The sequence below is a fragment of the Eschrichtius robustus genome, chromosome 8 (genome assembly GCF_028021215.1).
Source record: "Eschrichtius robustus isolate mEscRob2 chromosome 8, mEscRob2.pri, whole genome shotgun sequence".
Taxonomy (NCBI): domain Eukaryota; kingdom Metazoa; phylum Chordata; class Mammalia; order Artiodactyla; family Eschrichtiidae; genus Eschrichtius; species Eschrichtius robustus.
Genome location: NC_090831.1, coordinates 3,834,443 through 3,858,333, shown reverse-complemented (window position 1 = coordinate 3,858,333; position 23,891 = coordinate 3,834,443). Strand labels below are relative to the sequence as shown.

Sequence of the window (23,891 nt, the reverse complement as noted above, 5' to 3'; positions counted from 1 at the left end):
TTTGGAACTCAGAGAATAAGGCCTCGGAGGCTAAAGTTTTTCTACAAAGAAGAGGCAGGAGGAGGACATGGGTAAAGTGGTGTCTGTCCAGGGAAGGCCCCATAGGGTCCTACTTGGTTACACAGGGAGATTCTTTGCCCAGCATTGGTGACTGACCAGGGTGGGGATTAAAAGGTCTGGCCACTCAATGCCCTGGGAGGTAACTCTCAAGGGCCATTCTAGACCCAGAGCTCCCAGGGGTCCACCAAGGCTGCATTGGACCTGCTCACATCTCAGCTTCTCCTGCTCCCCCACCTCCACAGGCACAGATCCTAAAGGCCGTCCCTAATAAACATCCTGCACCCTAGGCTTCACCTCAGAGCTTGCTTCCTAGTGGGCCTGACCTGCTGCAAATGTTTAGAGCTGAGGTGCAACATGATTAGAAGTTTTATAAAGAAATATTAAAGTGGTGATGAGGAGTGGGATTATGAGGGTTATGAGCATGAGATTTACCTCTTAAATCTGACAAGAGGTAATGAGATGCCACATGAGGGTAATGTGCAAAAAAGAATCAAACAGGAGGAATATGCCAAAATTGAATCCTCAGAAGGTTCTGTGACTGGTTTGGAGAAAAGAGGGGAGGATCTGGAAGTGTTCAACTTGTGTGCTAGAAACAGTGTCATCAGGAGAAAATGAGAAACAGAGGAAAGGACAGGGCAGGGATGTGAGGGCACCACAGCAGTCACGGTGATCTAGCAATGCTGGAGGCACATCCGCAAGCAGGTGTCTGTTAGTCGGTGGAACAAGGAGGCTAAAACGGGAAGGAGAATAAGGCAGAGACAAAAAATAAGAGTGCCATTCTCAAAAATGATAATATTTGATTTTGCAGAAAAGGGAGCAACACGTGTGAGAGAAGACCAGCTCTTTGGGGATTTTTGCATTTAGGTAGCAGGAGGAGGAAGAAGGGCAGGAAAAGAAAAAGACCGGGAGAGCCAGTGTCCCAGAAGCCAGGAGGGCAAATGAGATCCACGGTATCTAACGAGGAGGCTGCAGGCAGATGCATCAACCAGGTGCATGACAGGCAGGACCAGGTTGGTGCCTGGAGAGGACGGTAACTGCAGAAAATGTGTAGGGACATCGGGAAGGGGTCAGGATAACGGGGGCAAGAGCTGCTGCTGACAGTGAGGAGTAAAGGTGCTTGGCAGTCAGACTTGTAGAAGGTTTGAGGGAAGATTCTCTTATAGAAGGAGGAGGAGAAATTAATTCTTCAAACCTCCATTGCACAGCAAAGCAGTAAGAGAAAGAACAAGCTCCCCTCCTTCTCAGAGCCTCCCCCTCCCACAAGTTAAAAGGGGATCTGCTGGGGTTGGAGCCAAGGTAGGGTGCAGGTGCCAGGGCCCTGGGTGCCCTGGTAGGTGGAGGCCGTGCTGGGCCAGGGGAAGGAGAACCATTCAGGGACAAAATTTGGGGTTTGTCAAAGGAGAGATTTGGAGCCACCACTGAGGATAGAGTAACTGGAGAGGAGAGGAAGAGAATCCAGGGAGATGTTGCAGTGGCTGTGACTTCCCTTGTAGAGACGGAATTCATAGAGAGATGTGAATAAAGTTTAGAATCCCTTTAAAATTCATTCTGTCTGATGTGACTAAGCCAAGATCACATGCGGGTCTCACCACTCAGCCTCCAGGATGCTTGCCAAAATGCTTCATCTCTTTAAGCCCCATTTCCTCATCTACATAATGGATAGGGTGACACTACCATCTGCTGAGTAAACCAGGCAGCAAAGGCAGAGCAACTAGTACAGCAAAAAGTCTACTTCCTCCTGCCCCTCCTCAAGGATTTACTTGCTGTGATTCTCCCCCAGGATTGTAGAGAAATTATTTCTAGAATTGCTCATAGGTTTATACAATTTAAATGTCTTTATCGTTGATCATGTAGATCAACAACATAATTATATGCAAAGATTCATGGTTAACACGTACAGCCCTTTGGCCACCCGTGCACAATAAATGGCTCCTGTTAGCTCCCTGGCTATTCAGCTCTCAGTCTGTACTTCTTCGGTTTCTCTTTCTCAAATAATTTGAAATCTAACGTGCACACAGAGTGTATATTCCATTTGTGTGGAGCCAGATGATATCCAGAAACTGAACATACCTGTGTAGCCAGCACTCAATGGCAAAACAGAGCAGTGCCAGCACCCCAGAAGTCCCCTCATGTCTCGCTCAGCCAGTGACTGCCATCTCCCATAAGGGTTCTAACAACACATATGACCTCTGTCCGATTTTCTACTTCATATAATTGGAACCACACAGTATGTCATCTTTTCTCTCAGGCTCCCTTTGCTCAACAGTTGGTTTGCAAGATTCATACTTTGCAATAAATCATACTTTGGCCTGATTTAGTGGTGAACCTTCAGTATTTACTAAGCTCTTCTAATTTGTTAGAACCCAAACTCCAAACTCTGTCTCCCTCATGATGGGCAGCAGCTGGAATATTTGCTTCAATATTTCAACCTTTCAACTCTAGCTATGTTCTTGGAGATCCCCTCCAAGGTTGGTGGTTAGCCGATGCTTTAAGAGTTTATAAGTAGATTTGTGGACACTCCTTCTTTCATTATCTCCTTTCTGGGATGCCAATCTTCAATTTTCAGCTGCTCTGATAGTCCTAATCTCCTTCCTTTTGCATCGCACGCCGTCATGGCCATCACTCTCTGCTTGACCACTAGTTTCTCAACTCTGTCCTCACTGAAAAGTCTCTTCAGGGGAACACGCCATTTCTTTCTTTCAATGGTCAAACCTTCTCAGTATTCTTCTTGGTTCCCTTTCAAGTACTTACAAATAGTTGGGTTTTTAAAATATTTGTTCAGACTTTATTGTATTTATCTGCTGTAGGGTGTGTCTAATGCAGATCACTGCACTGTGAAATTGGAATCTTCCGGGTAATTATTTCTAACCTGCCTCTTGAACAGTTTCTTCGGGTTGACTCATATTCTTCACCTCACAAGTCCACGCGGCGTCTTTTCTCCCCCATATGCCTTCAGTAAATATCAAAATTACACAAACCATTTATCTACTTATTCTTTAATTTAATTAACACATACTAAGTGCCTAAATGAGTCAAAAACTGTCTGAAATTATGAAGCTATAAAAGTGAGCGAGTCAGACACACTGTTGGCACATGAGGCTTACTTTTCTTTGACCTCATCCCTTACTTGATCTAATCATAAAGTTTTGTTGATTCAAGTTGAAAGAACTCTGAAGTTGGCCCACATTTTTATACTCTCATACCTGTTTAATTCTGAGCATTGTTGTATCTTGTGTAGACACTGAAAATGTCTTCTCTAAACCTCTAATCCCCTCTCTTCTTTCCCAAAGTGATCTTTCTAGAGATAAATAACACCATACTACTTCCATTTTCTAAATCATTCAATTACTCTCCATTATCGACTTAAGGATAAAACTAAATAATTAGTTGATCTATAAGAGTCTATGTGATTTAGCCCTTTCCTGCTTATCTTTCTGGCTCCATTTTCATTGTTTTTTTTTTTCTTTTATAAATTTATTTATTTTATTTTTGGCTGCGTTGGGTCTTCGTTGCTGCGTGTGGGCTTTTCTCTAGTTGCAGCGAGCGGGGGCTACTCTTGTTTGCTGTGCATGGGCTTCTCATTGTGGTGGCTCCTCTTGTTGCACAGCACGGGTTCTAGAACGCAGGCTCCATAGTTGTGGTGCACGGGCTTAGTTGCTCCACGACGTGTGGGATTTTCCCTGACCAGGGCTCGAACCCGTGTCCCCTGCACAGGAGGATTCTTAACCATTTCACCACCAGGGAAGCCCCATCATTGTTTTTTTTTACAAGCATTTTATACCAATCATATTCAGTTAGACTTTACCAATAACAACATGCTTTCTATTATTTTTGAAAAACATTTCTTATATTGTACATTCTTTTCCCTGTTATTGGAAAGCTTTTTATCCATAACAATTGTTCACTATGTGTTTACCTTCTAAAATTGTTTTTCAAATTTCAACTCATAGCCTTTCTTCTTTGAAAACCCAACCCCTCCCCTAAGTGAAATAATCACATGTTATGCATTCTCCACCATAGCCTGGCCCTCTTACCTAGCGTCTCCTGGTTTATCTTCCAAAACAGAAAAATATCCAAGGACTACATCACTTTCATTTCTCTTTCTTTTGCAGATAGCACAGAGCCTGGTCCGTTCCCTAATTCATCGTTAAGGAAATAGAAAATTGGTATAGAACACAGAAAGGCCCTTGACAAATGTATCAGTCTCATCCAATTACTAGTTTTGATTTATTCATAAATAAGACACAGAATTATTTTCAAAATATTTACCTGCTATGCCATTTTTATTTCTCTTTATGTTGGAATTTGCTGTAAGGTGATTTTTACATTTCTTTCAAGATTATCTATCTTGGAGTCGAGCTGAGCCTAGCCGAGCAGGGCGGCTGACAGCCCCTGCCGGAGCCTGCGAGCTCCCCAGGGCACTCCTGGCCAAGGCCTGCAGGGGGTCACCCCGCGCGGGGACAGCACCCTGGGGAGCAGGCAAGTCAGAGTCCAGACCCTCGCAGGGTGCCAGAGCCAGTTGGGGATGCGATGCGTCCCCGTTCCCCCGACCCTTAGGCACAGCTTCTCAGGCCGCCCCAGGCCGGGGGGTGTTGGGTTTGCCTGACACGAAGGCCCCTGCATTCAGAATTCATGAAGCCCTGGAGAGAAGTCTGGGGAAAGATTTATCTACATTTTGCTTATATACAGCTGTACCTCCCCCATGTTTCCAAGGAGTGCATCTTGAAGTCTTCTAGGATCTCCAGAGTGAAACTCACTGTGGTCAAGACTCTAACTTGGAAGGATCAGTATACAGCAAACAGCAATAGTTCAACAGAGCAGATTGTTGTACAGGCTGGAAAGATTCAGCAGCAGGTCCAGGGACAGCCATTAATGGTACAGGTCAGTGGAGGCCAATCAATCACATCAACTGGCCAACCCATCATGGTCCGGGCTGTTCCTGGTGGACAAAGTCAAACCATCATGCAAGTACCTGTATCTGGGACATAGGGTTTGCAGCAGATACAGTTGGCCCCACCCAGACAGATCCAGATCCAGGGTGAGCAGGCTATGCAGGTGCAGGGCCAGCAGGGCCAGACCCAGCAGATCATCATCCAGCAGCCCCACACAGCCGTCACCGCTGGCCGGACGCAGACGCAAGAGCAGATTGCTGTCCAGGGGCAGCAAATGGCACAAACTGCCGAAGGGCAGACCATCGTCTATCAGCCAGTTAATTCAGATGGCACCATTCTCCAGCAAGGCATGATCACCAAACCTGCAGCCAGTTTGGCAGGAGCACAGATTGTCCAGACCGGAGCCAATGCCAACACAACCAGCAGTGGGCAAGAGACTGTCACTGTGACACTACCAGTGGCAGGCAATGTGGTCAGTTCAGGAGGGATGGTCATGACGGTGCCTGGTGCTGGCTCTGTGCCTGCTTTCCAGAGCATCCCTCTCCCTGGGGCAGAGATGCTTGAAGAAGAGCCTCCCTATGTGAATGCCAAACAGTACCACCATATACTTAAGAAGCGGCAAGCCTGGGCTAAATTAGAGACAGAAGGGAAAATTCCAAAGGAAAGAAGGAAATACCTGCATGAGTCTCGGCACCGTCATGCCATGGCACGGAAGCGTGGTGAAGGTGGACGATTTTTCTCTCTAAAGGAAAAAGATAGTCCCCATATGCAGGATCCAAATCAAGCAGATGAAGAGGCTATGACACAGATAATCCGAGTGTCCTAACCCCAGGCCATGTGATGGAGCTGATCAAGGTCATGTTCCTCGCACTATTTCCCACTGTTCCAAGGCAACTGATCAACTCTTCCAATGGGACACTGACGATTACATTCTGCCCTTTTCTACAGGACAGAAACCACTTAGCTTTTAATAAATGGCTCAATATTATAATTACAAGGATGTCTGGCAAATTGAAGTTGCGAGCCTTTGTCTCACGCTTTCAGTCAGGACTTATTTCAGACTGTTGGTGACATTGACATTTCATGGATTGGGATGATGCAGGGGACCCATGCCAGCCCAGCAGTACCACATCTAGCACTTAATGTTGACTGGTGATGCCAGCCAGCCATCTCAGCAGAGAAGAATGACTTTCTCAACCTAAACTGCAATCAGGGAAGCTGCAGCCCACTCCTTCCCATGGATTTCAAACAGAACCCATCCCTCTGATGCGGGATCTCAGGCTGACTAATGGACACTTTGTATTCAGAGATGGTTTCTAGGCAAGGAAGCTCCATCTCATGATATGGAAACAATAAATTCTCTGAGATACATTCATCTAACCTATGGTAATAATAAGAATCTCTTCTACCCAGATGATAGGTTGGTATTTTTGGACTCCAGCCAAGAAAAAGTTAACTCTGGGGATAGACTGATAAAGGACTCAAGCACTAAAAATATAAATTGCTGAATCTCTTAGCTTTGACAAATTGTGGTCTGCTTGTCTGTTGACAGGTCATATGGACTGTAGTTCTTGCTGTGGTTACTTTTAAGACAATTTAGAGTATACTGGACCTTGACACTGCCTTTCCTAAGAAGAGAACAAAATTATAGAACTTCTGTGCTGAAGTGCTGAGGGCGTTTGTAGTAACTCCTTGACAGAGCAAAACTAGAGGTTTTCAATCATAGGCTTTGTGACAGTATTTGGGGAATAGAAAGGTTCATGTTTGTTTCAGTCTAGAAGGACAAAGAGTAGTATATATACTCTCGTGTTGTCATGTAACACGATTTGCCAGTGGACGGATGCCTGGGATGGATCATTAAGATGAAAAGAATAATTTACATTTATACTATAACCTTTTAACAAGCACAGAAAGGGAAAAGTCTGAGATTTGGTCCTTGACAATTTCTGGAAAGTACTGTTCAATCAAGCTATCCTGGACATATTCCATGTTGCCTGCTAGAGCCTGAGGTGGATGTTGGCTTCACTCCTGAACTTCGTGCTGGCCCTGGAGAGTGAACATTCTCATTCTTCCCAAGGCAGCTTATTCTTTGGTGCTAGTTTCCATTTGTTTCCCCTTTTCTCCATAGACCTTGTGCGGAAAGGTTTTCACATTGCATCCATGTTCTGGGGATAAACTGTGGACTGGAAATAGAGATTCCTGTGGAGTCAGGAACAGGGCCACAACTCCCAGAGTGGGTTGTGCCTCAGTCATCTGTTTCTTTTCTAGATGTGGAACCCTGGGAGAACTAAGATGATATTTCAGAAGAGTTGCTGTTTTCTTGTAAACAAAGAAGGAAAACGTAATTCTTTTGAAGAACATTTGGGTTTGATTTAAATACCAAGAGTAGAGATGGGCTCTTTCTTTGATTTCGCTCAAACCCTCTAAAGAAAACATCACAAAGGGAAATCATTGTAATGGTACAAAATAGAGGTACAGAGCTATGCAAATAAAGCAGGAATTGAAGTAGCTCCCTAGTACCTTGAATCTAGTCATCTGTTCTGACTTGCAGATGTTAGGAGGGGTTGACCTGTAGACTCACTAGAAACTTCTGGCTCTTTATGTGAGTTTCAGGTGTTAACATTATTCAGTAAGCCCCAAGTTCTTCAGATGATAGATTACTAAAAGCAATGAAGAGTTTATATCTTTTGGTTTGTTTAGGAATCTTCAAGATGCAGAGTTCAGAAAGAAATTCCTCAGACCTAATTTCTAGTACTTAAGCCAACAACATTTCTAAAATGCTATTTATTTGTATCTGTAAGTTTGTACATAGTAATACCAACCTCATATTGTTGCGGATTTTTTTTTCATGAGTTTGAGTTTGGTTTTATTTGAAATGAAATGCTTCAGTTGTCATTTTGCCATTGCCATTTCAGGTAGCTCATGGCCCTTTTATTGTGGTCATTTTAACACATAATAACCCACAAAGTGGGGGTGAGGTTTGGATTTTTTTGTTACTAGAATTTCTTTTATTCATTTGTCCTTGTGACTGTAGTGATGGCTTCAGAGATGCAAAAAGGGTGAATGGATGAGTGAATAACTGTTTTAATGCATAGTTATTTCACTTCTTGAGTGTTTTTTTTTTTTTTTGCAGGAAAATTGTAAATGTATATATTTTAATTGCACTGGTACACTGAACATGTCAGTGTCTATACCACTGGACCAACAGCACTATTCTGGCTAATTGGTGCCTGATAATAATGTCTTGATTTTCCTTTGGAACTCAACTATACATAAGATTTTTTTCCCCTCAGCTGTAGGGGGAGCACCGGTGATTAATCACTGATGTCATTTAAATTGTTATTTTTTAAAATCAATTTATAAAATGCTTAAAAAAAAAAGATTATCTATCTTCCTGGGGTTTATTGGCAACAAAACAAAACAAAACAAAACAAAAATGCAGTCATGTGTTACTTCATCAGGACGTATTAATTGTAATCAGACTTGCAGAAATATTCCTCGGATGGACCATAGGAAGGATGTAATTTGTTGATGTTAATTATTCCCTATCCACCTTCTTTTCCTGCTTAAGTGATCCTTTCAATTACACCTTTCCACAAATGCATTAATCTTCCAGTAGGTTTCATTTTAACGTTTTCTCCATTCATGATGTGAGCAGAATTTAGAGCTGAGAAGGAACTTAGAAATCATCTCAAATAGTGTTTCTTAAACTTAAAAATATAAACCCTGTGGACACATGGTTGTGTGCCGGTGGGGCAGGAGGGCGGGGGCATCTGAAAAGTGATAAGGAAAATCTCTGTGAAATATCCATTTTCCCCAAAGTTTGTGGGGCAGGAAGTCAAGTCATTTTGTTTGCAACTAACTTAAAAATCATCTTATATTTTAGATAATGTATATACTATGAATTAGAATGCCAAATTCACGTTAGTTAATCAGAACATTTCAAAGAAGTCTGAATTTGCATTGGTTAATTTAGTAGGACATCTTCCGTCATCCATTCATTCCTCTACGGCCTTAGGTATTTGAATGAAAGGGTTTGAGAAACAGTAATCTACCCGCTTTTGCAGAGATTAAAATATGCTCAAGGCAGTGTAAATTAGCGGGTGTCCTTCAGTGCTTTCACGACCGAGTCCAACCCTCGCTCCACTTCGGTCTACTCATTCTTGATTAGGCAGGCATTCTCTAACTACTGTGGTACAGGGCAAGCTGTTCTTTCCTCTCAGGCTCTATTCCTGCACCTCACACGGCACCAGGGACCCACTCATGGTGCTACATGCCTATTTCATACTAGAGAAAATTCTGGCTCAGAGAAATTTAAAATTGGGGGAAAGAGTAAAATGTTAACGTGGAGCTAAGATCCGAACAACTCATCTAATTCCAAATCCCACACCTTTTCCAGACTGCTTCCTCATCACAACTAAAATCCTTCAACAGAAACAGTGACCAGCAAGCTCTCGGTTTACACCACAAGACTCCAGTATTCATTGCAAGAGGAACTACCATGGGTGACTGATTGAGCGAAGTGCCTACATCACCCTCCGCCCTGGCCACAACAGCTCTAGTCACAGGTGACAGGTGGCACCTGGATTTGCATACTCTATACCCACAAATGCCAGATGAATATTTCCTGTTGAAATGAAGGGCATCTGGCATTCTTTTACTTTCTTTTTTGGACCTTGGAATACCGTTCCCTGACTTTGCCTTAAAGGCTTTCTCTCTAATCCATGGGAATAGTATAAACATGAAGTCTTTGGAGAATTCTGAGATGGAATATGTTTAAAATAATTAATTAAGGACTTCCCTGGCAGTCCAGCAGTTAAGACTCCACGCTTCCACTGTAGGGGGTGTGGGTTTGATCCCTGGTCGGGGAACTAAGATCCCACATGCCGCGCAGTGCAGCCAAAAATAAATAAATAAATAAAAATAATAATTGATTAAACTGGCAATTAAAAATCTGTAAAATATTCTTTGTTTTACTTAATTCCTCAAAAAATCCTCATCCTTATGTAGCATAGATCTTTATTAAATTAACAAATTCCTTAAAGGATAGTTTAATTTGCAATTATGAATTCATTTCTCTTGCTTAATATTGTAAAACATAACAATCTCTCCTAAACACATGCTAATAGTTAGCTTTAAAATTGCAATGATAATCTGCTTAATAAGCCCAAGTGCTGGGTGAACTGACAATTATATTCCTGAAGAGGGTAAGTACCATCAGCTCTTCACAGGCAATCACATAACTTTTAGAAGTTGTGAAAATGCTATAAATGCGAAGAACATTTTATTTAATTTGCATGATCTAGAAAGTCCAGTCATTTGTCTGAAGCAGATTTTTTTGGGGATGTGCCAAATGTGGAGCTTCAGGGAGTTGGGCTGTTGTCAGGAGGAACTCACAGACCATTCTGTGGACAAGGGACCCTGGGGAAACCCAGGAGGACAAATATGTCATGCTCTGTTGGTATAGCTCACAGAGACAAGTATCACATGCCATTTATTCCTCCAATTAGATCTATCTAGGTCTGCCATCAAATAGGAACTTTATCTCCTGAATTATAGAGAGCGCGGCTTTCTGAATCATTCAGGTTACACTTCTCAGGAGGAAGCAGAGACCATGGCTCAAGTCTTAGAAAAGTTTCCTAGATTTTACTGATGGAGTGTGGTCTTGTGTGTTTAGAATAATATAGCTCTCGTCTTCATTGCTTAGTGTCACTGGATTGGATGAAGTCAACTTAGAAAAGAGTGTGGATATAGCAGAGAATATGATTTTGAACTGATCCCTGGGACTCCAGGAGAAGCAACAAGCAAAGGACACCAAAAAAAGGAACATCTAATTTGGCAGGAAGAAAGCCCAAAGAGAACGTGGCATTACCCAAGCTGAAACCAGACTGCACTTCAGGATGGAAAGTGTAGGCAGTTGCTTCAAATGCTGGTAAGAGGTTGAATACAATTTGCAAAGAGAAGTGGTCTTTGGCTTAAGAAAGTAAAAGCCACTGTGTTTTGGACAAAAATAGTTTGGGATAAATGGAAGAAATTTTAATAGGTAGAAGAAGCAATATGAATTGAGGAAGTATAGACACTCAGGCGGGAAGCTTTCCTGTGAACAGAGAGCAAAGCAATAGCAGGACCTGCAGGGACCCAGGGAGGGTCCAAACCCCTTCAATTTGATGTGCCTTCTGTCCTGCATGTTGGAGTTCTTAGGGTCTCTGTCTATATTGTCCTTGACTTCACATAGCTTTCATCCTAATAGGAAATATTTATTGATGCATTTGAATAAATAAAACAGAGAATGTGAAAAAATTAACTAAATGGATAACATTTCACCGACTATTTCTAAGGGGAGGTGGGCAAGGGCGTGCTGAGGAAGTTTTCTAGGGGATATAGCACTGAAGGTGGGCCCTGGGGAGCTGGTCAAGTTGTACCACGTGGAGGATGTGATAGGGAAGGGAGAGGGCTGGAGAAGCTACAGCACATTCGTTTGGTTTGCCTCAAGCAGGAGAGCGTTTGAGGGGAAACAAAGGAAGTGGAGATGGACAAGCACAAAAGCAACCAGATCATGGGCAGCTTTGAATGCCCACATGGAGATTCATACTCAGGAGTATCGACAACGAAGAGTATCGCCAGCAATAAAACGACGATGATCAAAGTCCGTATTTTAGTAGCTTGAATAAGCATTAAGAACATATAAGTTTGGTGACCAGGCTGCGAATTTTGAGCTTTATGAAAATTGTCAAGAACGAGACCTTTTGATGTCGTATCTTAGTCTGGGGACTGGAATCACACTGCTTGGGTTTATATTCTGTTTCCTCCTATTACTACCTATGTTGACTTACTGGGCAAATTCCCCATCTCCTAAACACCTTATGCAGTAAGTTATAAATACCCAAAGAGGTGTTAACTACTGTAATTACAACATCCCTCCCAAATCCTTGAAGATATCCATCCATTACCTCCAAGATGGGTCAGTGAGGGCTAAGGTTCACAGAGCCTTGTTGCAGAAGAATTGGGCAAAATAATAGAGGTCAGAGTGAGGATAGTATTGCAGGTCCTAATAAGGAATTAGGGCTAAATTCTATGGGTAATGAGGAACCATTGTGATTATTTTCAGAGAGGAAGTGACACTATCAGAAGTGGTTTTTATGCAACAAACCTGTAAGCAGAGGGTAGCATAGAAAGAATCTATTCACTCAGGGATTCTTCCAGCAAACATACATTGTGCACTTGCTGTGGTAAGGGCTGGATTTACAGAAATAGATAAAACAGACATGATCTCTGCCTCATGGACCTCACAGTTTATCAAGATTGAAGTAGTAGAGACTGGGGTTAGGGACACTAATGCATGGACTTTTGAAATAGTGAAGTTGAGAGGGGCAGTGGGTCTGAGCCTTACAGTGAGTTAGAATGCAAAGAAGGGATGGGAATGTATCAAATAGTAAACAACTCCCACCATAAAACAGTTATAACAAACGCATATACAATAGATAGATAAATAGATAGATAGATAGTCCATTTGTCTGTGTGTGTGTGTGTGTGTGTGTGTGCATATATGTGTGTATACAGTAGTGCTCTAACAAGGCAAAAGTGCCCGGGACCCATTGAATTCATAATGTGGTCTCCATCCTCTGTGTCATTTGTTTTGTGACTTAAACAAGCAAATGCATTTAAACAGGAAACCGTCTGGGGCAAACCCAGAATATTGGACTTTGTCCTAGAGTGTACACAATTAGACCCATTAAAACAGGGAAGTGAGCTAATGAACCTTGACTCTCAAAGTAATTGAGTCTCTTCACACTGCTGACTTGTTAGAACCATGGATGCTTGAAGACTCTCATGTTCAGGATGGGATGAAAGAATCACATCTTTCTGTTGTCTCTAATCCTCACCTCCCAGTGTTCTCATTCGTGTGATAACCTGTCCTTGGGTGTGGGCTGCAGCCAGTGTCTAGCTTCCAAGGAAGAGAATATGGCAAAAGTGATAGATGTTCCTTGTGAGGTTGGGTCATCTTGGACTGGCCTCTCTCACTCTGAGGTAGGGCAGGTGCCATGTCATGAGGTGCCCCACAGAGGGGAGCACAAGGCAAGTACCTGAGGGAGGCCACCAGCAAACATGCAGCAGGGGAATAAGACCCTCTGGCCAACAACAGGGGTGACCTGAATCCTGCTGACAAACACACAAGTGAGCTTGAAATAGGATCCTCCCCACACAAGCCCTCACAAGAGACCACAGCCCTAGCCAGCACCTAAATCATGTCTTTTGAGAAACTCTGAATCAGAGTCACTCAGCTAAGCATGACTTGATTCCTGATTCACAAAAAGACTCAATAAGATAATAGGCATGTATTGCTTTAAGCCACTAAGTTTGGGAGGTCATTTGTTATGCAGTGATAGATAATTAATACATCACCCCATGTCACCTCCAGGATGAAAACCAGAGTCAAGTCTCAGCATAACCCACTGCTGGAGGAAGTAGCTTAAATGACAAAGACATTTCACCCCTAGAGAAGCATATGTGGAAGTGAATTTTGAGGCTCATGTACTTGTGTGGAGAAATCAGAACATAAATCTGGATCAGGAGAATATAACGGCATGCGATATATCACTCAGGGCGTGGAATTCAAAGTTCCAACCAGGACCCCTGGCACTGATCTTATTGTACCACTGGAATGGCTCCTTGAAACTGGGACACAATATCAACCTATAACAAAAGAAGAGGACATTCTGGATCTGTCTTAACATGGCATTGAGTAAAGGATGAAGACAGTCCAGTGGAACCTGACCTTCCAGGGACGGTGTGATCATAGCTGCCCACCAATATCTAAGTCTCTTCAAAGACACTGAGCCATACAGGCAAATGGATGTAGCAATCCACTGTTTCATGAAAATGTTGTATTTGGAATAAGGTCCATGCAAGTCCGGGAATAATGAGTAAATTTCATTAACAGGTAGTCCAGAGGCCCAGGGTATCGCCTTCTTTTGCACTGACACCTCTGCTTCAACACACACTTATCTGGGGAGATTTTCAATGCCCACCTGACCTACTCACAGATGTCTTGACATAATACGTTGGTGTCAGTGGAAGATGGACACTGACACATTAAAACCATGCTCAGCGGTGGCCCTAAAGCTAAGGGCAATCCTCCCAGAGACAGTGTCCAGAGAGGTTCACATGAATCGGGCTAAGCTCTGTAAATGCAGAGTCCTGGGCAGCGATTAAAGTCATGGCTAGTTGGTGAGAGACAAGAAAGGAGCACAGGTCAAAGATCAGTGACAGGAAGGGCTGGGGAAGTCACTGAAAGGACTGAACGGTGGGAATATCTTTCGGAGCTTCCTTGCCCAGCAGTAACAGGAAATAGGTCATCGCAGGGTCATTGCAGCTACGGTGGCCAACCAAGAACAAAGCAACTGATTGCCTGCCACCTCTCCTTTCAGGAAAGAAGTGAGGACTCTTCGCAAAAATGGAGGCCTGAGTGGCATTACCGGCACCAGCTGTCCTGGAGGCCACCAGCAGACTGGGGAGCGGTGTGGGGTACACCCAGCCGTGCAGCAACCCCTCGGGCCTCTGCGCATGCACCAGGCCGTCCCTGGAGGATCGTGACCGCAGCTCACCCGGCTCCTGCTGAGACCGCCGGCGGCCCCTGAGCACCCAGCTCTGCACCCGCGCGTGCAAGCTCGCAAGCACACGGGTTAAGCCTCTCCTAGGGTGTAACTCATGGGAGAGGGCAGTGGTGGACAGGCTCTCCCAGGGTTCTCCCCTGGAGGGGTCCCCTATCCTCTGCCACCTCCTTCTTGCTTCACTCTCACCTCTGCGGGACTGACCTCCTTAAATAAAGAGGCGGCACCTGCTCCTTACTCCTGGGCACCTTCTCTGGGGAACCCAGGCTGGGAAGCCCCAGTGCCCACCCCCTTTCCCGCCATAAGTCACCGTCTAGAACATGCCATGTGTTCCTTCCCTCCTGCTACTTGTCTACTCTGAAATTATGCATTCATTTCCTTGATGACGGAGACTAGCGTTCATGGGCCTTGTGTTCTCAGTGCCCAGAACAGCTTCTGACGTATCGTTGGCGGTCAGTAACGTGTGCTGAAGGAACAGATAAGTCCTCCAACAGCCACCGGAGATTAGGGCTCAAAAGCAGCTCCAGAGTCCCATCCACTCTCTCTTTCAGGAGGCCAGGAAGGTGACATACAGGTGACACATCAGATGACCCCTGATGTTCTGCTCTGAGATCCCGCAGTTCCAATTAGCTCCACCCACCCCCACTCCCCCCTCCTGTTGACCCTGACTCGTCTTTCCCTAGAATGAGCTGCCTGGCCCCTGTGGATACTTAATTACAAATGACCTGCCAGGGCTCACCGTTTTGATGAGAAGCTGTTGGTCCCCAGAGGCTCATACAGACTCCAGCTTAGGGGGAAAACTTGTCATAAACTTTGGAATTGCTTCAGCGCCAGCTTAACAATCAAGGGGGAAAAGAAAACTATGTTTAAACACTTTCATTTAAATAATGTTAAATATTAAGTGATTTGCCTCTAACTGATAAATGATTAATAAATTTCCCTTTCCAGAGTGGTTTTAATAATGCAACTGAAAATCTCTACTTGCACCTTAAAATAAGTTACTTTCAAGTGGAAGATAGACAATAGTTATTTTGCAAGCACAGATGTCTCCTGACATAACCAGGTGGTCAAATCCCCAAAGTCCTCCCAACTCAGGCAGAATTTCCAAAGGATTACCAGGAAAATAGAGAGTTGACCCCAAGAAAAGAACCTCAAAAGGACCTTACTGAAAACCTTCCTGTTCATCCCAGAAAAGGCAGAATGAGCCCCAAATCCCAGCGGCCTTCCACTTTGGGCTCTCTTCTGGGAAGCTGCCCAAGGCTGGTCTCTGGAAATGGCCGGTTGCTGCCTGCCCTTGGTAAGGCTGCCTTTTGGCTCCCATTTGGAGACCAAATGGGGGCTTATGCTACCTTACTACAAAGCTTTGTCTATTCCGGGAAGAGAATAATTCTTTATAGAGGGGTAACTGTGGATGGCTGATCTGACCGGTAGACCTGCCTGGGGCTGAGGTCCCAGCACGGTCCCCAGTTCTACCCTCTGAAGTACAGCTTCTTTGTAGAATGGAGATAGGAAGAACAAAGTCACAGGATGGTAGTAAAAATTAAACATGACCCTCGTCTTCCAAAATCTTTTTTTTAAATTATCATACTGAGTGAAGTAAGTCAGACAGAGAAAGACAAATATCATATCATATTGCTTATATGCAGAATCTAAAAAAAAAAAAAATGTTACAAATGAACTTATTTACAAAACAGAAACAGACTTACAGACTTAGAACAAACTCATGGTTACCAGGGGGAAGGGTAGGGGTGAGGGATAGATTGGGAGTTTGGGATTGACATGTACACACTGCTATATTTAAAATAAAATGCCTGTCCATGAAAAAATGAATAAATACATTTATTTTATTGAAGTATAGTTGATTTACAATGGTGTGTTAGTTTCAGGTGTACAGCAAAGTGATTCAGTTTTATATATGTATATATATATATGTATGTATATATATATATGTATATATATATATATATATATGTGTATATATATATATATATATATATATATATATATATATATATATATATATATATATACATATATATATATATATATATATTCGTTTTCAGATTCTTCCCCATTATGGGTTATTACAAGATGTTGACTATAGTTCCCTGTGCTATACAGTAGGTCCTTGTTGTTTATTTTATATATAGTAGTGTGATTCTGTTAATCCCAGACTCCTAATTTATCCCTCCTCCCACCCTCCCTTTCCCCTTTGGTAACCATAAGTTTGTTTTTTATGTCTATGAATCTGTTTCTGTCATGTAAATAAGTTCGTTTGTATCATGTTTTTAGATTCCATGTATAAGTGATAGCATATACTTCACTTAGTATGATCATCTCTAGGTCCATCCATGTTGCTGCAAATTCATCTTCCAGAATCTCAGGTGCTATCCAAATGTAAGTCTTCTTGCTTGACTATCACCTAACTCTAAAGGGAGACCGGAATCTGCTTCAGACTCAAGTCCTAGCTCTTCCTTTTCCTTTCTGAGCTCAGTTTCCACATCTGTGAAATGGGGTTAACAACAGCACCTAGCCTATAGTCTACAGCAGTGTTTTTAGAATGAGATTAACTACTAAGTACAAAGTGCTTGTAAGTGCCTGGCAGTGCCTGGCACAGAGAAGCACCACACAAGTGTCTGTTGTTATCATTATGGAACAATGGAAAAACTTCTCAATGTTTTATTCAAAACAAAAAAAATCCTTCAAAAGGATTGTTCCAAAGCACATTTCATTCTGTGAATCTAAAGAATAGCTCTTTAATCTCACTCTGTTGCCAAACTTTCCAAGCATCTCCATGACCTTCCTGTAACTATAAGAGTTCTGGAATCAAAAGAAAAGTAGCAGGACCTCGTGGGATGTATCCCTTGTATCTTGTTCTCACTCCAGCCTCTTTCCCCAAACTCACAGCACAACCCCAGCTACCCTCTACCTCAAACATAAAGTAAAGCGTTTACATACCCCAGAAAACGCACTACTCTCCTGTGTCTCTCTGCCTTCATCTACGCTGCCCTCTCTGCCTGGATTATTCCTCTCCCCAACAGCAGCCTCCAAAATAGTCCTTAATTAAAATTCTGCTCAGTCATGACTCCACAATGAAAGCTTTTCTCATGTCTTCCTCTGAATTAGTGCCCCGAGTCTGTAGACACCACTATAATTTCTTCAGAGAATGTATCTCACTATTATATTTTTTTAGCATTGTTATCTTTATTTATTTGTTCTATTTCTCCATGGCATATAAAGCAAGCAAAGACTGCTTTCTTTGCTATTTTCTTTCCTGTGCACTGAAATCATAATGAGGGTACATTATAAGATTTCAGTTTATTATAATTGAATATACCATCACATCAGTGCTGGGTTCAGTTTTCTACAACATGATACCTCAAAATAAGGTAGAAGTATGTTTCTGTATTTCACAAAACAAAGTTCAGAGATGATCTGCCCAGGGTTGTTTTGGAGGTTCCACAATCATCAGTGGCTCAGAGTTCTTCTGTCTTTCTACTCCATCATCCCAGAACATGGCATGGGTTTCCAAGGTGACTTCATAGCCCAAGATGGCTGTGGGTGCTCAGCCATCATGACTGCATTCCTCTGAGCAGGAAGGACATCGCCTTATACCTTTATGGCAATTTCCAAGAATTCTTACACGTTTCCCTAACGTTTATCCGGCAAAACCTTTTCCATGGTCACACCAGCAGCAACTGAGTCTGGGAGAAGATGGGATTGATTTTGTACCAGAGTAAAAGAGTGGTTATCTTAACTGAAGAATGTGTAACTGATACAAGAAGCAGCTAGTAGTCAATGTCATGCGACTGACTTACGTCACTTAGATTATTTGCTTACAGGAGTCTTACCTTCAAGACTGTGAGGACCTTGAGGACACTATTTTTAGTATCAGGAGAGTCTAATTCAACGCCTTGGCACCTAGGAGACATTCTGTTTACTGAAGGAGTGATTAAAGATGAATAAATAATTTAATCAACAAACAGATGTTTGAAATTTAAAAACAGACACTTCACAAGTGCCCTTCAGCATTCTCATTCTACTTGAGCTTTTTTCAATGATCGAATCTAATATTTATTACCATGGAAAGTTTAACAAATTGCTTAACAGGAGATCTGAGACTATTCTGACATTTTAAATGAGAGAGATTTTTTCTTTGCCAACATTACAGGGCTATAAATTTTCATTAGTTAAGTTTGCCCATTCCCTAATGTGAATGTGGTGTTTTTTCCTTTGCGAAGGTTAATTGTGTTTTCAAATATCTACTTTTCTCCTAACTCGCAGAGTACAATATTTCAACTTAGTGACCTCATTCTTTTCCATATTTTACTAGCATTTATTCTAATCTTGTTACTGAGAGTTGAACATAATGTTCCCAAATCTAACTCAGCTGCTTTCAAACGATATTGGCTTAAATTTATTTTGAAATTCTGAAGCTTTTGCAAGAATATGCTATTTCCTTTCGAATATAAACAGGTGCATTTTATTGAAACTCAGCTATAAATAAAATGGTGAAGGCAAGGCATAGATTCTTCTGAATCTTTAGGTTTTGAAAAACGCAAGTGTAGAGTGCTAAATTTCAAACACATTTTGGTTTGAAATTAATTGCTGATTTAGATCCCAGGGCTTTTATCATCTGTGCATATTTAGCTAAAAATGCACTTGAAAATGTGACAAATTTCATGCATCATTAAGCTCTATAAATAATTAATAGTTGATTATTTTCTTTTTTAAGATGGCCTCATTTATAATTCTGCCTCAGTGATGAGATTGGCCTTTAGGTTAAAATGAAGTTGCATTTCTATTTAGAAAAGAGTTCTTTACTTAGATAGGATAATAAATGGCACTGTCAAGCTTTATGCTTTGTAAAGGGCGAAAGGCTTAGCCAATGTTGTATAAACATTAAGTGAAAACATCAATAATGATTGTAATAATGCAGTGTTCAAATTGGTGTTTTTAGTGGCTGACCCCTGGCACCCTTTGCCAAGCCACTGATTGTAACTTATAAACAAGGCCCACCCCATGCCCAGTGTTCTCTCGCTGAGCCGGATGAGAGCAGTGGCCACGATGAAACCAGGCCACAGAGAGGACCACCCTTCCACCTGCCGTCCATCCACAAGAGGCTTGATTTCCTTTCGATGCAGCTTCCTTCCTGGAGAGTTGAGCGGGATCTGGAGAACTTATAGAGCAGGCTTTTGCTGAAAGGGGTTGAGATTCTTCAGATGGTGAACACAATTCTCCAGTTTAATGATAAACTTTCTAAGTTGTATCCACCTTGAAAGGAGTCTTCAATAAAATACCATGTAAGCTTTTGTGACTAGTTGAGTTCATAGTTCAGAGAAAAGGACAAGAAAGTAAGTTATTCCTGCAAAGAAATCCTAATGTCACAGTGCACATGTAGCTAAATAAGATTTTAGGAAGCCCCAAACACAAGTTCACTCCTCTCCACAATTAGGCGTTAAGCAAAACTTCCATTTATGCAAGACACTAACCTCAGATGTAGGTCCCCCAAGTCCCCAAGACAAAAAGTAAAAACCCAATTCAGAACAGCCAGACCAACCTTCCACTAGTTTAACTAAAATAAAATGTTGCTCACTATTCTGACCTCTAGTTCATCTCATAAAGAACCTACCCATCACCCATCGCCCTTTAACTGAATCTGAAAGTACGGTGCCCAACATGGGCTGCTTCAGGAAACATTGTAGGTGCTCAGCTGGGCTGTGGTAACTGGGGTCCACACAACCAGCAGAGAAACTTGGCCTGTAATTGACACCCCCACAGTGGTCGGAAAAGCTTCCCACAAGTGAAGGGAGAGAGAAACTGACTTGCAGAATTTGACAATCCTATTTCCATAAAACTCATTCTAACCTTTTAACAGTCCAGTAGGGCAAATATGATCATTTCCAATGTCCAAATTGGGATATGGTGGCTTAGAGATGTTTTAACTTAACAATTATAATATTTATCGAATTCAGTGGCAAGGACTCTGCAGTTCCAAAGGATCTGGGGAAGATAGATGGAGAAGAAAGGAAAAAATGTGGTTTAAGAATTAAATAAAACAGGGACTTCCCTGGCAGTCCAGTGGTTAAGACTCCACACTCCCTCTGCAGGTGGCAGAGTTTCGATCTCTGGTCAGGGTACTAAGATCATGCATGCCACATGGTGTGGCCAAAAAAAAGAATTAAATAAAACAATTACACAGACCACACCACTTGTAGTAAGCAGATGCTGAGATAGTGGAATAAAATAAAGGCATGAAATGCAGACTTCAGCCTATTTTTCCCAGAGAACATTTTTCAGTCCAGGAATCAGAAGTGTTCCCACCCACGTCTCAAAGAATCTGAAGGTATACTTCAACCCGCAAGTTATGAAACACCATTCTAATAATGTAGATGTTTCACTTTATTGTATATCCATCTTGTAGAGGTGGTGAGCTGAAAGGCTAATAGAAATGCAGAGTGTGCTTGAAACCTTATTTCTCCCTTGAGCCCTTCTGGACTTACTCTGCTCTGTGGGTGGGTTGGCTTTGCTCGTGTAATATGGGAAACATATAAATCTTGGAGCCGTGAAAGTCTTCAGGGAGGTATTGACTTTTCATGGATGTAATTATTTTATGAATGATCACAATGTTTTAAGCCTTCGAGTGATATTTCACAGTGAGTTATGGTGTTTCACTGCATTAATATTTTCTGGATCGTTCAGTCCTCAGAAAGTTCCAGAGCAGAGAGAGCAGGCATTATAACTGCCAGACTGAGCACAGGGAAACCTGATATTAACTAAGTAGAGATGACACTTGGAACATATATTTGGACTCTTTGTTAACCCAACTCAGGCCTGGAAATGCAAAATGGATGGATTTGTTATAGTAATAGATGTGTATCTCAGCTCACTGGCAGCTGAAAGGCCGCAAAGAACCCAGACAGCTTCCTCTTTCTTCTCATTACCTCTGCTTCTTTCTGTGCATCTGATTATTCTTCTCTCCTTCTTTAGAATAGTTTTTTTTTAATTGAATAGATTTTGGAAGGATCCTACATCAAATGGTGGAAAATTTGATGGTTACATTTTATGCATTTTATATGCAAACAACAAAAAATGCCAGCCCAGGCTGAGACTGCAGACTGCAGGCTACAGATCATGGTCCCAGGCAGGGATTCTGATGTGGTTGACTCCATTGCAGAGTCCAGTCTTAAGCTTACCCCTCACCATGGGCTCCAGGGGGCGGGGGAGACTGGCAACATCACCCTGCGTCCATTTCTCTCCCAGAAACAGAGATTGTGACCACAAGTGATCTCATTACTCAAGAAGCTCACTTACAAAACTCCAAATATAAGTTGTTTCTGCAAAAGATGGTGACCTGGGTATGACTATACCCAATTTTCCTCTTCCCCCCTAACACAAAACAATTGAAATGAAGAAAGAATATCAGAAAGAGGAAGGAGCTTGCCAAGGAATGCTAAACATCAATGTATTTCCTCCCAGGTGGCACAGATGGGACCACGGGGTTAAATTTTCCTGATGAATTTTGAGAGGAAACCCCAGTGGAATCCCAAATGTGAAAGACCAGAGGTGGGAGCAGAAGACAGGTTTAAAGTTATTATTTTATATGAACCCACTTTGTTCTCCAGAGATCATCAATAGCTAGAAATGGCTATATGAAGTTGAGGTGCAAATGTACCAACAGAAAGCATGTGAGTATGGGAAATATTCTAGGATAGAAGGTCTTGAGCATGGGAAGTCTTTTCTCATTGAAAAAAATTGAAAGGCGTATCCTCCAAATGCCATGACAGCCCACCTGACTCCTGTGGCCAATGGCAGGAGAAGAAGCGGGCAGGTAAATAAAGACGAGGTCCAAGAAGAATCCATTCTTATGACTGTGGGACCAATGGGACATGGGACATGAAGAAAGAAACACCTTTTTTAGAATTCTTACCCCAAAGTGTTTCATTATGGTATCTATAAAAAACTATGAATCTAAAAAGGGAGATAAACATATCATCATTATCAGTTAACTAACACCTCAAGGGGCAGCAAAAGGAACTATCCCAAATGTCATGGCTTAAAACAAAAGCATTTATTCAGTTCATGGGTCCTGTTGGTGAGTGAGAGAGTCTAGGCTCCGTTTCTAGGATTAGCAGGTGCATTCACACATCTAGGAGTTGGCTGGCTGTCATTTGGGATGATGGGGGCAACTTGTCATATATGGCTAACCACTTAGCCGGCTACAATGGGCCTTTTCCCTGGAAGAGGCAGGGCTCTGGGAGAGAAGTCCAAGGCCCCTTGAGGCATAGACTCAGAACAACACAGACCACTTTTGCTTTTACTTCTACTCACCAAAGCAAGTTACAAGCCCCATCCAGATTCAAAGGGTGGAGAGTAGGTCCCACAGTTTAATGGTAGGAGCTACAAGGTAACATTGCAGAGGGTGTGGACACAGGAAAATGTGAGTTTTGAAATCAATATACCAGGACATAAATATTTTTTTTTAACTTTTAAAAAGAATTATTTTAAGAATTAATTGGTAGAAAGTATCTACTCGTTCTCTGAAGGAATATTTTTAAAAAATGGGGGCTTCCCTGGTGACGCAGTGGTTGAGAATCTGCCTGCCAATGCAGGGGACACGGGTTCAAGCCCTGGTCTGGGAAGATCCCGCATGCCGCAGAGCAACTAGGCCCGTGAGCCACAATTACTGAGCCTGCGCGTCTGGAGCCTGTGCTCCGCAACAAGCGAGGCCGCTATAGTGAGAGGCCCTTGCACCGCGATGAAGAGTGGCCCCCGCTTGCCGCAACTAGAGAAAGCCCTCGCACAGGAACGAAGACCCAACACAGCCATAAAATAATTAATTAATTAATTAATTAATTAATTAATTAATTAAAAAAAAAAACATGGATCCTTGAAAGTGAAAAATAGATGAATGAGACGTTAAGTCAAGAGACAAGAGATTTTAAAAAAGAAGAGAATGACTTAAGGAAAAAATAACTAAATGTTGCCACGCCATAATTTAAGATTCTTGTAAAAAGTGGTACAAATTATAATTGGTGATGCAAAGTCAAGTCTGGGAGTCTCTTACTGAATAAAGACAAAAGGCTGATGTGAGTAATAATTAGAGGAGAAATGATAAAAAGGAGCCCTGAAGTCAGAGCTGTAATCTCTTCATAGTGCCTCTGAATAGTGCATGACATAAATGAAGAGAAACACTAATAAAGATTGAATAAAGGAACATATTCTCAAGCTGAGGAAAGACCTAAACATGCTAATCCAAACAAGTCATTGAAGAGCAAGAAAAATATAATAAAAACAACAGAAACAAACTAATGTATAATGTTCCATT

The 23,891-nt window shown here is 42.2% G+C and overlaps 1 pseudogene; it reads left to right on the top strand.

Annotated features, from left to right (window-relative positions):
• Positions 1-4,917: 4,917 nt before the first annotated feature.
• On the top strand, positions 4,918-5,890 carry LOC137768455 (nuclear transcription factor Y subunit alpha pseudogene; annotated as a pseudogene).
• The last annotated feature ends 18,001 nt before the right edge of the window (positions 5,891-23,891 follow it).